This window comes from Triticum dicoccoides, chromosome 2A (assembly GCF_002162155.2).
Source record: "Triticum dicoccoides isolate Atlit2015 ecotype Zavitan chromosome 2A, WEW_v2.0, whole genome shotgun sequence".
Lineage (NCBI taxonomy): Eukaryota > Viridiplantae > Streptophyta > Magnoliopsida > Poales > Poaceae > Triticum > Triticum dicoccoides.
The window spans coordinates 553,896,786-553,914,988 of NC_041382.1; positions in this window are offsets into that span (position 1 = coordinate 553,896,786).

An 18,203-nucleotide genomic window follows, 5' to 3' on the forward strand; every position below is an offset into this window, starting at 1 on the left:
CGACATGGCCACGGATCATCGTCCGCTTTTCGAGTATGAGTCAGACTTAAGAAACGAGTCGCTTGCCTCGCTACGTTGGAACAGGTGAGGAAGAAGCAAAGTGCACGGATCAATAATCTCCGGCAGCGCGATGCCAATACACACTTCTTTTGTATCCGAGTAAATTCCAAACGGAGAAAAAAATCATTCCTGGGCTCAAACATAATAATGGTTGGGTCATTTCCCATGAACAAAAGGCTCATACCATTCAGGATCATTTTAGTACAGTGAAAGTGCAACTATCCCTAGGTGGTTTTGGTAATTCCTAACAACATATAGCTCATTGAGCTAATGCTATTCCAAGATTAATATTTCAGGAAAAGCTCAATGAATGGCATGGCATGGATGAGGAAAGTGGACCCCTCAAAATATTAAGGACAAAAAGATTGGCTGAAGCTCAAAACTCAAGACTCTATATTTTATATTTTAGTGATCCAAGATCACATTGAGTCTATAGGAAAAGCCAATACTATCAAGGAGGGATGAGATGTTGTTTAATGAGGTTCTTGCCTCATAGTGCTTAGTGATACGCTCCAAAACCCTCAACTACCTTCCCACATCCACATTTGACCTAAATCAAAAGTCAAACTCGGCCCCACCGATTCTTTCTATCCGGCGCCACCGAGTTTCAAATGTCATAGCCACTGCCACAAACCCTAGGCAAATCGGTCTCACCGATAGGGATTTCGGTCACACCGAGATGGGGTTGTAATCTCTCTGTTTCCCTTCGTAACGTTTCGGTCCTACCGAGATGAGCGATCGGTCCCACCGAGATTGCAATGTAAACTCTCTGTTTCTCTTTTGTAATATTTCGGTCCCACCGAAATGAGCGATTGGTCCCATCGAGTTTACCTGACCAACTCTTTGGTTAGCTTATTACCAAAATCGGTCCCACCGAGTTTGTGTAATCGGTCACACCGAGATTACGTTATGCCCTAACCCTAACCATATCGGTCCTACCGAGTTGCATCTCAGTCCCACCGAAAATCCTAACAGTCACTAGGTTTGCTAAATCGGTCCGACCGAGTTTCTCAATTCGGTCTCACCGAGATTGGTAAATTGTGTGTAACGGTTAGTTTTTGTGTGGAGGCTATATATACCCCTCCACCCACTCTTCATTCGTGGAGAGAGCCATCAGAACATATCTACACTTCCAATACACATTTTCTGAGAGAGAACCACCTACTCATGTGTTGAGGCCAAGATATTCCATTCCTACCCTATGAATCTTGATCTCTAGCCTTCCCCAAGTTTCTTTCCACTCAAATCTTCTTTCCACCAAATCCATATCCTGTGAGACAAAGTTGAGTGTTGGGGAGATTATCATTTGAAGCACAAGAGCAAGGAGTTCATCATCAACACACCATTTGTTACTTCTTGGAGAGTGGTGTCTCCTAGATTGGCTAGGTGTCACTTGGGAGCCTCCGACAAAGATTGTGGAGTTGAACCAAGGAGTTTGTAAGGGCAAGGAGATCGCCTACTTCGTGAAGATCTACCGCTAGTGAGGCAAGTCCTTCGTGGGCGATGGCCATGATGGGATAGACAAGGTTGCTTCTTCGTGGACCCTTCGTGGGTGGAGCCCTCCGTGGACTCGCGCAACCGTTACCCTCCGTGGGTTGAAGTCTCCATCAACGTGGATGTACGATAGCACCACCTATCGGAACCACGACAAAAACATCTGTGTCTCCAATTGCGTTTGAATTCTCCAAACCCTTCCCTTTACATTCTTGTAAGTTGCATGCTTTATTTTCCGCTGCTCATAGATTCTTTGCATGCTTGCTTGAATTGTGTTAAGATTGCTTGACTTGTGCTAAGATAGCTAAAATCTGCCAGAGACTAAAATTGGGAAAAGGATAGATTTTTAATTAGTCAAGTAGTCTAATCACCCCCCCTCTAGACATACTTTCGATCCTACAAATGGTATCAGAGCTTTGGTCTCCATTTGTTTTGATTTCCATAGCTTTTGGTGGTCATAGCCTTGGTTTCACAACCTAGGAGAGTATGGCGTCTAGCGAGGGAAATTATCACCGTAGAGGTCCTTACTTTGATGGTACTAATTTTGCTAGTTGGAAGCATAAGATGAAAATGCATATTCTTGGACATAACCCCGCCGTTTGGGCTATTGTGTGTGTTGGCTTGCAAGGTGAATTCTTTGATGGGAGAGAACCAAATCGTGAAGCTACTGCGGATGAGTTGAAGATGCTACAGTACAATGCTCAAGCTTGTGATATCCTCTTCAACGGATTGTGCCCCGAAGAATTCAACAAAATCAGCCGTCTTGAGAATGCAAAGGAAATTTAGGATACTTTGATTGATATGCACAAAGGTACCGACTCCGTCAAGGAATCCAAGTTGGATGTGCTTCAAAGTCAACTTGACAAGTTCAAAATGAAGGATGGTGAAGGTGTCGCTGAAATGTATTCTAGGCTTGCTCTTATCACAAATGAGATTGCCGTCTTAGGAAGTGAAGAGATGACCGACAAATTCATCATCAAGAAGATCCTAAGAGCCTTGAACGGAAAATACGATACCGTATGCACATTGATCCAAATGATGCCAAATTACAAAGATCTCAAGCCAACGGAAGTCACTGGAAGAATTGTTGCTCATGAGATGTCACTCAAGGATAAGGAGGTGCTCCATAACAAGTCAAGTGGTGCTTACCAAGCCTCATGTGAAGCCCCCACATCATCAAGTGATAAACAAACCTTCAATGAAGAATTGAGCCTAATGGTGAAGAACTTCAACAAGTTATACAAGAGTAGAAGCAAGGAGAGAAGTTCCAAGTCAAGGTCCTACAATGACAAAAGATCTTCTAGTCGAGAGCGAAACTGCTACAATTGTGGAAGACCCGGACACTACTCCAATGAGTGTACGGCTCCCCACAAGAGAAGAGAAGATTCTCCCAAAAGAAGAAGTAGAAGAGAAGAATCACCATCAAGGGAGAGAAGGAGTAGGGATGATCGATATGAACGAAGACCCTCTCGGAGAAGCAAGGATTCGGAGAGGAAGGACAAGTCATCAAGGAGCTACACAAAACGAAGACATCAAGATCATGTTGGTGAATGGGTATCCGGATCCGACTCCAACAATGACTCCGAAAGAAGCTATCACTCCGACTCTGAATATACTCAAGATGAAGGTGTTGCCGGTCTAGCACTTGTGTCAACCAACTCCTACGACATATTTGATTCACCAAATGAAGGAATTGGAAGATGCTTCATGGCCAAAGGTCCAAAGGTATCACACCCCGAGTATGTTGATTTCAATAGTGATGAAGATGACTTGTTAGGTGATGATGTGTTACTTGTTGACAACTATAGTGATGAATACTATGATGAAACGAATGACAATGATAAGGAGAAGATTGAGTCTCTAACTAAAGAACTAAACCGTCTTAAGTTAGCTCATGAAACTATCTTAGGAGATCATCGAGAACTTTTAAGGACTTATGAGAAATTACGTTTTGAGAAGCTCAATCTTTAGCAAGAGCATGAGTTCTTAAAGGCAATCAATGATGATCTTCACAAGAAAAGTTCTTCTTACATTGCCAAGCGTTTACTCTTATCCACTTACATGCCTCAAGTCAAGTCTAGTAATAAGAACAAGAAAGATTCTTCCTCTAGTAGTAACAATAATCATGCTAAATCCAATGTTGTTGCTTCTAGTAGTTCTCCTGATTCCACTAATGATTCTCTTAGCCAAGTTACACTTGAGCAAGAAAATAGCTTATTGAAGGGAATTATAGAGAAAGGTGTTTACAAGAGCCTTGCCGGGAGTAAGCAATTCGAGGAAATTGTACGCAAGCAAGGAAGGCACCGGAAGAATCAAGGTATTGGTTTTGAACGAAAGTTCAATGCCAATGGAGTTGAGTGGGAAGAAGATCAATACCCCAAGACGAAGTTTGTTCCTCAACAAGAGAAGTATGATCCTACTTCTTCCAAAGGGACACAAGCTCAAGATGATCTTCCACCACAAGACCACAAGCAAAAAGGCAAGGACAAGCTTCAAGAGGAAATTGATGCATTTGAAGAAGCTCCTAAGGCCTTGGTCAAGTGGGTTCCCAAGACTACATCAAGTTCCACTTCATCAAGTACAACTACAACTCCGAGGATTCCCATCAAGATGGTGTGGATCCCGAAGAAGAAGAACTAGAGAGTTCTTGAGGGTGACTTCGCCAACATACTTCACTCTTATCATTTTGGCAAGAACAAGTGCAATCAACTTCCACATCTTGCACTAGTTCAAGGAGTCACAAACCCTCTTGTTGGTAAGACAAGGGACAAGGTAAACTAAAGCTTTCATAGACATCATCTTGTGTGTGCATCACTTTATGTCTATGGATATCCTTGTTTGTTCCTTGTGGGACTAACCCGTGTAGGTATTGAAAGTGCAACTCACTCCAAAGGATAGCTCCAAATGATCTACATCAACATAGAGCATCCACATCTTCAACACTTACATGAAGTCATCATCGACAAAACCCAAGGTTAGTTTATCCCTCTTAGGGGGGATCTCACATCTAGGGGGAGCTTTACTCTAACAATTGAGTTAAAGCAACTCTAATGGTGTGAACACAACAACACTTTATGTAAAAGTAGTAACCCCACTTGTGCTTAAACGATGAGTATGACCTATGATCAAATGTTCTCATTTGACTCCTAAGTCAATATACTCATATATAGATGACCTAGTCATTGCCAATTGCTTGATAGATGCTAGAATTGTTTGTGCATGCTTTGCCACATATTTCACTTGCCATTTTATTGTGTGAGCATGTTGGTTGCATAATTTACTCATTCGAGGACATCCACTTGCTGTTTTGATTGATCGGTTTCCTTTTCTTTTGGCCAAGTGGATGGACAAGAATGCCTAAGAACCTTCTCTAGCTATCTATGCTCTTCTCATCTCAAACTCTATTCATGTTGCATCACAAAATTTGATCAAGTCAGATTCGAACCACTCTGTGTGAGGAGCACTCGGAGTCCCCGATTCGTCATAGACTTAAACTTCCAAAACTTCTTTGTGCGTTTTGGTCTGACCGATTCATCCATTTCGGTCATACCGAGATCACTAAGTCGATCTAGGTTTTCAACCTCGGTGCAACCGATTTGAACTTTTCAGTCACACCGAGTTGCAGTAACTGCTTGCAGTTATGCATCTCGGTGCCACCGAGTTGTTCCACTCGGTCACACCGACAGGGTCGGGCTATATATATCCATGGGTCAAATTTTGGAAAACTTTCCGAACCTCCTCGACCCGCGCTTAGCCCGCTCTGCCTCCAGGGTCTCTGGATCGTCCTCCTCGTCGCCATCTGCCTCTTGTCGCTGGTCTCCGTCGCCGTCAACGGGAATCAACCCCGCCGTTGCCGCCGTAGCGAGTTCATCGCCGAATTAGGGTATGAACTCGATCACTGTGCTATCCCTATCTGATTCATAGCACATTGTGTTCGTCATGTATCTTGCCACGATTGAGATCATTCTTATCCAGTCAAAACACTCCGTAGTTTAGTCGTGAATTGAAAATTTAGGGTTAGGTTTCCACCGAAACCATCTCGGACCCACCGAGTTGTGGAACTCGGTACCACCGATTCGGCTCAGGCCATTGCACACATGATTCTCGGTCTGACCGAGAATTGCAAATCGGTGTGACCGAGTTCAGGACTTTGTGAAACCCTAGCAGTCTCGGTGCCACCGAACTATGACTCGGTTTGACCAAGCTCACTAGTTTAGGTTCCAACAGCTACTTCGGTATCACCGAGTTTACAAATCGGTTGATCCGAAATGCTTTCTATGGAAAACTAAAACTAAGTTTTTGACTCACTCTTTTGCAAAAACCTCTGCATTTTGTGATGCTTATCCACTCTATCTCATCTATATTTATTCACAGGGTCAGGTGTCAGTGTTTGCAATATGTCTGATCAGAGTGACAACCAAAACAAGTCAGAGGAGCAGGTTCACTTGAGTGAGGGCACTAGTCCCTCTAGCAGCTCAGATGATGGTAGCAGGAGCACCCCAAGCAACCTACCCAAAGCTGCCACCAGGGCCAGCAAGAAAATAACTTCAGAATCAGAGGATGAGGACTATGTGGCTGAGCAAGAAGAAACCACCTCAAAGAGAAAAGTCCTGAAGAAGGAATATGGCACAGCTGCTGCCACCAAGCCATGCATGAAGCAAAAGGTTCCTGCCAAGAGAATTCCAATGTCTAAGGCCAGAGCATCTACTCAAGAGACTTTGTGATCTGCACCCAAAGAGCTGGTTGTGGCAGAGAAGAAGAGGAAAGAGAGGGTCAAGAAGACCACTGCCAGAGTGCTTGGGAGATCCTCAATCATGAGAGATTCTGAAGAGGAAGAGGAAGAAGGTGCTGCACCAGCACCCAAAGCTCAGAAGCTTATGGGTGATGCCATCAGGGCACGGGCTGTTCCATCTAAGCCTAAGACTGCTCCAAAGGCTGCTGCTCCAGCTCCGAAGCCAAAACCAAAAAGGAGCACCAGGAACATCCCTGCTGAGGAGAAGAACAAGGCTCCAGTGCCTGAAGCTGAAATGGAAGAAGATGATGAGTCACATGTCTTGAGGAAGCTGAAGCCAAAAATTCCAGATCACAATGATGCTCATCCAGTAGCTGAGAACATGAAGATCAGGAAGGACTCAGGTCTGAGGCTATGGAGAGAGTCTGATCCATATGCCACCAGGAGAAGGACTGATGTGGACTACATGTTCCATACAAAGGAACATCAGGACTTCTATGAGACAGTCTTGCTTGACAAGAAGCCCATAGTGTGTGACATGAGATGGGTCGACTGGGACTACATCAAGGAAAACGAGGATCACTATCCAGGTGTATATGACAGTTTCAAGGCTTGTGGAGTCGATGAGTTTATGGCTCAGAAGCTCACAAAATGGAATGATGAGCTCATCATGCAGTTCTGCTCCACAGCTCACTTCTACCCAGATGGAAGGATTGTTTGGATGTCTGAAGGTATGAGGTACCAGTCAACGGTTGCTGAATGGGCGAAGTTGATCAATACCCCAAAAGAGAGTGAAGATGACTTGGATGTCTATGCCAAGAAGAAGAAGGATCACAACTCCATGGCACACATGTACAAGGAGATCCCAGATGCTGCTCTTGAGACACACAAGTTTGGATCTGTACATTACCTTCTGTCAGGCTTGCCTACTATCAACCGGATTCTCAGGCACACTCTTTTGCCAAAGTCAGGTGATCATAAGATGATCAGAGGCCATGCAATTAACTTGCTTCACATCTTTGATGTCCCATAGAAGTTCAAAGTCATGAGCCTTATAGTTGAAACTATCAAGAGGACTGCTGCAGATCAGAAGAGGATTTGTGGGTATGCCCCACAGATCCAGGAGTTGATCAACTCCAAGATGGGCACTGGCACATATCTGCTGGAGAAGGAGCACATGCCTATCTATCCAGACTTTGAGGACAACCAAGTGGTGATGGATGAAAATGAACCATCTTCGGTGCACGCACAAGCCAAGAAGGAGAAGGCAAAGGCTAAAAAGGCTGCAAGGATGCCAACTACTGAAGAAGCATCTCAGTATCTTCTGAAGAGCAACCAAGATCAGCTTGGCTACCTGATTACATCCACTCTGAGGATTGAGAAGGGGCTGGCCACCCTGACTCAAAACCAGGAGAGCCTGGAAAGGATCATGGAGCAAAAGTTCTATGACTTGGATGTGAAGGTAACTGAGATCCAGTCTGTTGTGGAGCAACTTCAGGATGATATGCAGGAGAGGAAGGGCAAGACAACCACTGATGCATTTGCCAGAGTGCCTAGAGCTCAGAGGTCTGCTGCAGTGCCTGTTCCAGACACTAGAGCCACTTCATCTGTACCAGCTACAGCTTCAGTGCCACTAGCTCCAGCACCTACTCCATCAGCTCCATCTACTTCGACTGAAGCCTTCGTTCTTGGAGTCATCCGGACACCACCACCTGAAGACCAAGCCTGAGAGACATTTTAGTGCTATGCATTTTCTAGAAACTTTTTGGTAACTTGTTGCCAAAGGGGGAGAAAAATGTATAGATCATAGGCTTCGAGAGAGAGCGTTGCTTTTTATTCTCTCTTGCTTTGGTGGTTGAACTTTATTTGCTTTGCTTGTTTGAGATACTTTTTGTCTGTGTGGTACTTGGATGATCATGTGTTTGATCATATGCTACTTTAATGCTTGTTGGATGACATTATCATTTTATCCCTATATGATCATTCACTTTGCTTGGTGATGAGTGCATGTATTTAATTATTATCATTTTGAGCGCTCCACCAAGATGTATGTGACATGGAAGAGTAACCCATGAGCCTAACTCTTTGTGCATTTGCAGTCCAAAGCAAATCATAAACTATGCACAAATTTAGGGGGAGCTCTTGCTTTTCACATACTTCTCAAAGCGACAATGTTTTTCACTCTTATTATCATTTGTTGAAGCTTTGATCTATATGTTGTCATCAATTACCAAAAAGGGGGAGATTGAAAGTGCAACTATCCCTAGGTGGTTTTGGTAATTCCTAACAACATATAGCTCATTGAGCTAATGCTATTCCAAGATTAATATTTCAAGAAAAGCTCAATGAATGGCATGGCATGGATGAGGAAAGTGGACCCCTCAAAATATTAAGGACAAAAAGATTGGCTGAAGCTCAAAGCTCAAGACTCTACATTTTATATTTTAGTGATCCAAGATCACATTGAGTCTATAGGAAAAGCCAATACTATTAAGGAGGGATGAGGTGTTGTTTAATGGGGTTCTTGCTTCATAGTGCTTAGTGATATTCTCCAAAACCCTCAACTACCTTCCCACATCCACATTTGACCTAAACCAAAAGTCAAACTCGGCCCCACCAATTCTTTCTATCCGACGCCACCGAGTTTCAAATGTCATAGCCACTGCCACAAACCCTAGGCAAATCGGTTTCACCGATAGGGATTTCGGTCACACCGAGATGGGGTTGTAATCTCTCCGTTTCCCTTCGTAACGTTTCGGTCCTACCGAGATGAGCGATCGGTCCCACCGAGATTGCAATGTAAACTCTCTGTTTCTCTTTTGTAACATTTCGGTCCCACCGAAATGAGCGATTGGTCCCACCGAGTTTACCTGACCAACTCTCTGGTTAGCTTATTACCAAAATCGGTCCCATCGAGTTTGTGTAATCGGTCACACCGAGATTACGTTATGCCCTAACCCTAACCATATCGGTCCTACCGAGTTGCATCTCAGTCCCACCGAAAATCCTAACAGTCACTAGGTTTGCTAAATCGGTCCGACCGAGTTTCTCAATTCAGTCTCACCGAGATTGGTAAATTGTGTGTAACGGTTAGTTTTTGTGTGGAGGCTATATATACTCCTCCACCCACTCTTCATTCGTGGAGAGAGCCATCAGAACATACCTACACTTCCAATACACATTTTCTGAGAGAGAACCACCTACTCATGTGTTAAGGCCAAGATATTCCATTCCTACCATATGAATCTTGATCTCTAGCCTTCCCCAAGTTGCTTTCCACTCAAATCTTCTTTCCACCAAATCCATATCCTGTGAGACAGAGTTGAGTGTTGGGGAGACTATCATTTGAAGCACAAGAGCAAGGAGTTCATCATCAACACACCATTTGTTACTTCTTGGAGAGTGGTGTCTCCTAGATTGGCTAGGTGTCACTTGGGAGCCTCCGACAAAGATTGTGGAGTTGAACCAAGGAGTTTGTAAGGGCAAGGAGATCGCCTACTTCATGAAGATCTACCGCTAGTGAGGCAAGTCCTTCGTGGGCGATGGCCATGATGGGATAGACAAGGTTGCTTCTTCATGGACCCTTCGTGAGTGGAGCCCTCCGTGGACTCGTGCAACCACTACCCTCCGTGGGTTGAAGTCTCCATCAACGTGGATGTACGATAGCACCACCTATCAGAACCACGACAAAAACATCTGTGTCTCCAATTGCGTTTAAATTCTCCAAACCCTTCCCTTTACATTCTTGCAAGTTGCATGCTTTATTTTCCGCTGCTCATAGACTCTTTGCGTGCTTACTTGAATTGTGTTAAGATTGCTTGACTTGTGCTAAGATAGCTAAAATCTGCCAAAGACTAAAATTGCGAAAAGGATAGATTTTTAATTGGTCAAGTAGTGTAATCACCCCCCCTCTAGACATACTTTCGATCCTACATACAGTCGTGAAGAAGGATGGTCCTTGGTCCACTACTCTCAACTGGACGTGCTTAACATCAATGTTGGAAACCTTAAGGGCCTTGATGCACCCATCTCTGAGGCCCCGAGGTCAAAGCCGTTATCCATCAACTCCCATCCCACAAGGCTCCGGGTCCGGATGGCTTCACTGTGGAGTTCTTCAAAACTTGTTGGGAGATCATTAAGGATGATGTGATGAATGTCTTTAGTCGGTTCTCCGGTCTGCAAGTCGCCCACTTGCAATGGCTTAACTCGGCTAATGTGGTCCTTCTTCCCTAGAAATATGGCGTCGAGGACATTCTTGACTTCCATTCGATTAGCCTCATCCATGCTTTGGCTAAGATCTTGGCCAAGGTGTTGGCCAACAGACTCACCCCTCATATTGACTCTCTTGTTTCAAACGCCCAAAGTGCCTTCATCAAGAATAGAAGCATTCATGACAATTCTATGTTCATCCACAGCTATGCACAATGGCTGCACTGTCGGAAGATGTCGGCTCTATTGTTCAAGCTCGACATAAAAAAAGACTTTGACTCGTTGCTGTGGGATTACATCCTCGACCTCCTTCAGCGAAGGGGTTTTCCATCTAGGTTCTGAAACTGGGTCACTGCCTTACTGAGCACAGACATTTCGAGGGTGCTTCTCAACGGAGTCCCCGCGCGACCCGATCAAGCATGGGAGGGGTTTGTGGTAGGGCCCCCGCTTTCCTCTCTCCTCTTTTTTCCTCACGATCGACCCCTCATAGAACATCCTTGCCTCGGCCACCGACCACGGCATCCTTCATCGTCTCCCTGGGAAGGTGATAACCCACAAGTATAGGGGATCAATTGTAGCTTTTTCGATAAATAAGAGTGTCGAACCCAACGAGGAGCTACATGTAGAATTTTATATTCTCTTAAAGTTGTATTGACCACTAATACAACTCTACGCACACTTAATGTTTGCTTTACCTAGAAAAAGTATGAAACTAGGAGTACTTGGTAGGTGTAAGGATAAGTTTGTAAGAATAGAACTAGATGTACTTAGCGAGAATAAAACTACGAGTAATTTGCAAGATAATAAAAGTTAGCCTTTTAGTAGAAAGCTTTTTGTAACACAAGAGAAAGATTTTGTCCCTGGGCAATCGATAACTAGACCGGTAATCACTATTGCAATTTTATATAGGGAGAGGCATGAGCTAACATAATTTTTGTACTTGGATCATATGAACTTATGATTGGAACTCTAGCAAGCATCCGCAACTACTAAAGATCATTAAGGTAAAACCCAACCATAACATTAAGTAACAAGTCCCCTTTACTCCCATACACAACAACCCCCTTACTCGGGTATAAGCTTATGTCACTCTCGCCACCCACTCTAAGCGAATCATGAGCGTATTGCAACACCCTGCATCGGTAATGTTGGGAATCGTTGCATGGAAAACAAAACAAAATTCTACCCACACGCAATGATCTATCCATGGAGATGCATAGCAACGAGGGGGAGAGTGTGTCTACGTACCCTCGTAAACCGTAAGCGGAAGCGTTTCACAACTCGGTTGATGTACTCGAACTTCTCACGTCAACCGATCAAGTACCGAACACACGACACCTCCGCGTTCTGCACACGTTCAGCTCAGTGACGTTCCTCGCCTTCTTGATCCAGCAAGACATCGAGGTAGTAGATGAGTTCCACTAGCAAAACAGCCCGGTGACAGTGATGGTGAAGTGATCTCTGTAGGGCTTCGTCTAAGCACTACGAAAATATGATCGGGGGTGTAAACGATGGAGGGGGTGCCGCACACGGCTAATAATTTATCTGGCGTGTGCTAGCCCCCCCCCCACATATATATAGGTGAGAGGGGGAGGGGAGAGGTCAGGAGGCGCCCCAAGTAGGACCGAATCCTACTTGGGCTCCTCCCAAGCCGCGGCCCCCCTGCCATATATGTCTGAGGGGGAAGGAAAGAGGGAGCGGAGAGGGAAGGAAAGGGGAATCCTATTTCACTCTTTCCTTTCCCTTCCCCTCTTTCCTTATCCTCCTAGGCTGACTCATATGGGGGGGCACACCAGCCCCTTGTGGCTGGTGTGTTTCCCCTCTTGGCCCATAAGGCCCATCTCTTTTGCCGGGGGTGCCCGAAACCCCTTCCGGTGACCCGATAAGTACACGGTACCCCCCGAAACACTTTCGATGTCCGAATACCATCGTCCTATATATCAATATTTACCTCTAGACCATTTCAAGACTCCTCGTCATGTCTGTGATCTCATCCGGGACTCCGAAAAACATTCGGTCACCAAATCACATAACTCATATATACTATATCGTCATCGAACGTTAAGCGTGTGGACCCTACAGGTTCGAGAACTATGTAGACATGACCGAGAAACCTCTCTGCTCAATAACCAATAGCGAAACCTGGATGCCCATATTGGCTCCTACATATTCTACGAAGATCTTTATCGGTCGAACCGTTATGACAACATACATAATTCCATTTGTCTATCGGTATGTTACTTGCCCGAGATTCATGTTGGGGAACGTAGCATGCAATTTAAAAAAATTCCTACACTCATGCAAGATCTATCTAGGAGATGCATAGCAATGAGAGGGGGAGAGTGTGTCCATGTATCCTCGTAGACCGAAAGTGGAAGCATTTGACAACACGGTTGATGTAGTCAAACTTCTTCTAGATCTGACCGATCAAGCACGGAACGTACGGTACCTCCGAGTTCTGCACACGTTCAGCTTGATGACGTCCCTTGTCCTCTTGATCCAACAAAGGTGTCTAGGAATAAGATGAGTTCCATCAGCACGACGGCGTGGTGACGGTGATGGTGAAGTGATCCGCGTAGGGCTTCGCCTAAGCACTACGAAGATATGACCAGAGGCGTAAACTGTGGAGGGGGGCACCTCACACGACTAACAATTGTTGGTGTGTGTTCTAGGCACCCCCTCCCCACGTATTTTTGGGGAACGCGATATTTCAAAAAAATTCCTACGATCACATCTATCTAGGAGATGCATAGCAACGAGACGGGACAGTGTGTCCATGTACCCTCGTACACCGAAAGCGGAAGTGTTTAGTAATGCGGTTGATGTAGTCGAACGTCTTCGCGATCCAACTGATCCTAGCACCGTATGGCACCTTTGTGTTTAGCACACATTCAGCACGGCGACGTCCCTCGAGCTCTTGATCCAGTTGAGAGTGAGGGAGAGTTTCGTCAGAACAACAACATGTTGACGATGATGATGAAGTTACCGGCGCAGGGCTTCGCCTAAGCACTACGATGATATGACCGAGGTGTGTAACTGTGGAGGGGGGCACCGCACACGGCTAAGAGAAGGCTTGGTGTGCCTTTGGGGTGCCCCTCCCATGTATATAAAGGGGGAGGAGAAGAGGCCGGCCATAGGGGGGCGCGCGCCATAGGGGAGTCCAACTAGGATTCCCAATCCTAGTTGGAGTCCCCTTCCATTCCAAGAGAGGGAGAGAGAGGGAAGGGGGAAGAGGGGAGAAGGGAAGAGGCGGCGCCGCCCCCTCCCTAGTCCAATTCGGACTAGCCATGGGGGGGCGCGTGGCCTCCCTTGTGGCCCTCCTCTCCTTTCCACTAAGGCCCATGAAGGCCCATGAACTTCCGGGGGGGGGGGTCCGGTAACCCCCGGTACTCCAAAACTTATCCGAAACAACCCAAACCATTCCGGTGTCCGAATGTAACCTTCCAATATATGAATCTTTACCTCTCGGCCATTTCGGGACTCCTCGTCATGCCCGTAATCTCATCCGGGACTCCGAACAAACTTTGGTCATCAAATCACATAACTCATAATACAAATCATCATCGAACGTTAAGCGTGCGGACCCTACGGGTTCGAGAACTATGTAGACATGACTGAGACACATCTCTGGTCAATAACCAATAGCGTAACCTGGATGTTCATATTTGTTCCTACATATTCTACGAAGATCTTTATCGGTCAAACCGCATAATAACATACGTTGTTCCCTTTGTCATCGGTATGTTAGTTGCCCGAGATTCGATCGTCGGTATCATCATACCTAGTTCAATCTCGTTACCGGCAAGTCTCTTTACTCGTTCCGTAATGCATCATCCCACAACTAACTCATTAGTCACATTGCGTGCAAGGCTTATAGTGATGTGCATTACCGAGAGGGCCCAGAGATACCTCTCTGATACAAGAGTTGTGGACGATAATAGTCATACTGCTTACCAGCAACGTCTTACTTTGATTCGGCGGTATTGTTGGATGAAGCGGCCCGGACCGACATTACATGACCACGTTCATGAGACTGGTTCTACTGACGTGCTTTGCACACAGGTGGCTGGCGGGTGTCTGTTTCTCCAACTTTAGTTGAATCGAGTTTGACTACGCCCGGTCCTTGTTGAAGGTTAAAACAACACACTTGATGAAAAAACGTTGTGGTTTTGATGCGTAGGTAAGAACGATTCTTGCTAGAAGCCCGTAGCAGCCACGTACAACTTGCAACAACAAAGTAGAGGACGTCTAACTTGTTTTTGTAGGGCATGTTGTGATGTGATATGGTCACGACATGATGAGATATAAATTGTTGTATGAGATGATCATGTTTTGTAAAAGTTATCGGCAACTGGCAGGAGCCTTATGGTTGTCGCTTTATTGTATGAAATGCAATCGCTATGTAATTGCTTTACTTTATCACTAAGCGGTAGCTATAGTCATGGAAGTAATAGTTGGCGAGATGACAACGATGCTACGATAGAGATCAAGGTGTCAAGCCGGTGACGATGGAGATCATGACGGTGCTTTGGAGATGGAGATCAAAGGCACCAGATGATGATGGCCATATCATGTCACATATTTTGATTGCATGTGATGTTTATCTTTTATGCATCTTATTTTTCTTAGTACGATGGTAGCATTATAAGATGATCCCTCACTAAATTTCAAGGCACAAGTGTTCTCCCTGAGTATCCACCGTTCCTACAGTTCGTCATGCTGAGACACCACATGATGATTGGGTGTGATAAGCTCTATGTTCACATACAACGGGTGCAAACCAGTTTTGCACGTACAGAATACTCGGGTTAAACTTGATGAGCCTAGCATATGCAGATATGGCCTCGTAACACTGAGACCGAAAGGTCGAACGTGAATCATATAGTAGATATGATCAACATATAGTGATGTTCACCATTGAAAACTACTCCATCTCACGTGATGATCGGACATGGTTTAGTTGATTTCGATCACGTGATCATTTAGATGACTAGAGGGATGTCTACCTAAGTGGGAGTTCTTAAGTAATATGATTAATTGAACTTTAATTTATTATGAACTTAGTACCTGATAGTTTTTGCATGTCTCTGTTGTTGTAGATCAATGGCACGTGCTACCGTTCCTTTGAATTTTAATGCGTTCCTAGAGAAAGATAAGTTGAAAGATGACGGTAACAACTACACGGACTGGGTCCTTAACTTGAGGATTATCCTCATTGCTGCATAGAAGAATTACGTCCTGAAAGCACCGCTAGGTGCAAGACCCATTGCAGGAGCAACTCCGAACGTTGTGAACATTTGGCAGAGCAAAGCTGATGACTACTTGATAGTTCAGTGTGCCATGCTTTACAGCTTAGAATCGGGACTTCAAAGACGTTTTGAACGTCATGGAGCATATGAGATGTTCCAGGAGTTGAAGTTAATATTTCAAGAAAATGCCCTAATTGAGAGATATGAAGTCTCCAGTAAGTTCCGTAGCTGCAAAATGGAGGAGAATAGTTCTGTCAGTGAACATATACTTAGAATGTCTGGGTACCACAACCACTTGACTCAACTGAGAGTTAATCTTCCTGATGATAGTGTCATTGACAGAGTTCTTAAATCACTGCCACCAAGCTACAAAAGCTTCATGATGAACTATAATATGTAAGGGATGGATAAGACAATTCCCGAGCTCTTCACGATGCTAAAGGCTGCGGAGGTAGAAATCAAGAAGGAGCATAAAGTGTTGATGGTTACCAAGACCACCGGTTTCGAGAAAAAGGGCAAAGGGAAGAATGGGAACTTCAAGAAGAACGACAAGCAAGTTGTTGCTCAAGTGAAGAAGCCCAAGTCTGGACCTAAGCCTGAGACTGAGTGCTTCTACTACAAAGGGACTGGTCACTGGAAGCGGAACTGCCCCAAGTATTTGGCGGATAAGAAGGGTGGCAAAGTGAAAGGTATATTTGATATACATGTTATTGATGTGTACCTTACTAATGCTCGTAGTAGCGCCTGGGTATTTCATACTGCTTCTGTCGCTCATATTTGCAACTTGAAACAGGGGCTATGGATTGAACGAAAATTGGCTAAGGACGAGGTGACAATGCACGTGGGAAATGGTTCCAAAGTCGATATGATCGCGGCCGGCACGCTACCTCTACATCTACCTTCGAGATTAGTTTTAGACCTGAATAATTGTTATTTGGTGCCAGTGTTAAGCATGAACATTATATCTGGATCTTGTTTGATGCGAGACGGTTATTCATTTAAATAAGAGAATAATGGTTGTTCTATTTATATGAGTAATATCTTTTATGGTCATGCACCCTTGAGGAGTGGTCTATTTTTGTTGAATCATGATTGTAGTGATACACATATTCATAATATTGAAGCCAAAAGATAAAAGGTTAATAATGATAGTGCAACTTATTTGTGGCACTATCATTTAGGTCATATTGGTGTAAAGCGCATGAAGAAAGTCCATGCTGATGGGCTTTTGGAATCACTTGATTATGAATCACTTGATGCTTGCGAACCATGCCTCGTGGGTGACGATCCACAAGTGTAGGGGATATATCGTAGCCTTTTCGATAAGTAAGTGTGTCGAACCCAACGAGGAGTAGAAGGAAATGATAAGCGGTTTTCAGCAAGGTATTCTCTGCAAGCACTAAAATTATCGGTAACAAATAGTTTTGTGATAAGGTAATTTGTAACGAGTAACAAGTAATAAAAGTAAATAAGGTGCAACAAGATGGCCCAATCCTTTTTGTAGCAAAGGACAAGCCTGGACAAACTCTTATATAAAGGAAAGCGCTCCCGAGGACACATGGGAATTATCGTCAAGCTAGTTTTCATCACGCTCATATGATTCGTGTTCGGTACTTTGATAATTTGATATGTGGGTGGACCAGTGCTTGGGTACTGTCCTTCCTTGGACAAGCATCCCACTTATGATTAACCCCTATTGCAAGCATCCGCAACTACAACAGAAGTATTAAGGTAAACCTAACCATAGCATGAAACATATGGATCCAAATCAGCCCCTTACGAAGCAACACATAAACTAGGGTTTAAGCTTCTGTCACTCTAGCAACCCATCATCTACTTATTACTTCCCAATGCCCTCCTCTAGGCCCAAACAATGGTGAAGTGTCATGTAGTCGACGTTCACATGACACCACTAGAGGAAAGACAACATACATCTCATCAAAATATCGAACGAATACCAAATTCACATGACTACTTATAGCAAGACTTCTCCCATGTCCTTAGGAACAAACGTAATTACTCACAAATCATATTCATGTCCATAATCAGAGGGGTATTAATATGCATAATGGATCTGATCATATGATCTTCCACCAAGTAAACCAACTAGCATCAACTATAAGGAGTAATCAACACTACTAGCAACCCACAGGTACCAATATGAGGTTTGGATACAAAGATTGGATACAAGAGATGAACTAGGGTTTGAGATGAGATGGTGCTGGTGAAGATGTTGATGGAGATTGACCCCCTCCCGATGATAGGATCGTTCGTGATGACGATGGTGATGATTTCCCTCTCCGGGAGGGAAGTTTCCCCGGCAGAACAGCTCCGCCGAAGCCCTAGATTGGTTCCACCTCTTGGCGGCGGAGTTTCATCCCATGAGCTAGCTTATGATTTTTTCCTCAATGAAAGACTCCATATAGCCAAAGATGGGCATAAGAGGGCCACCAGGGGGC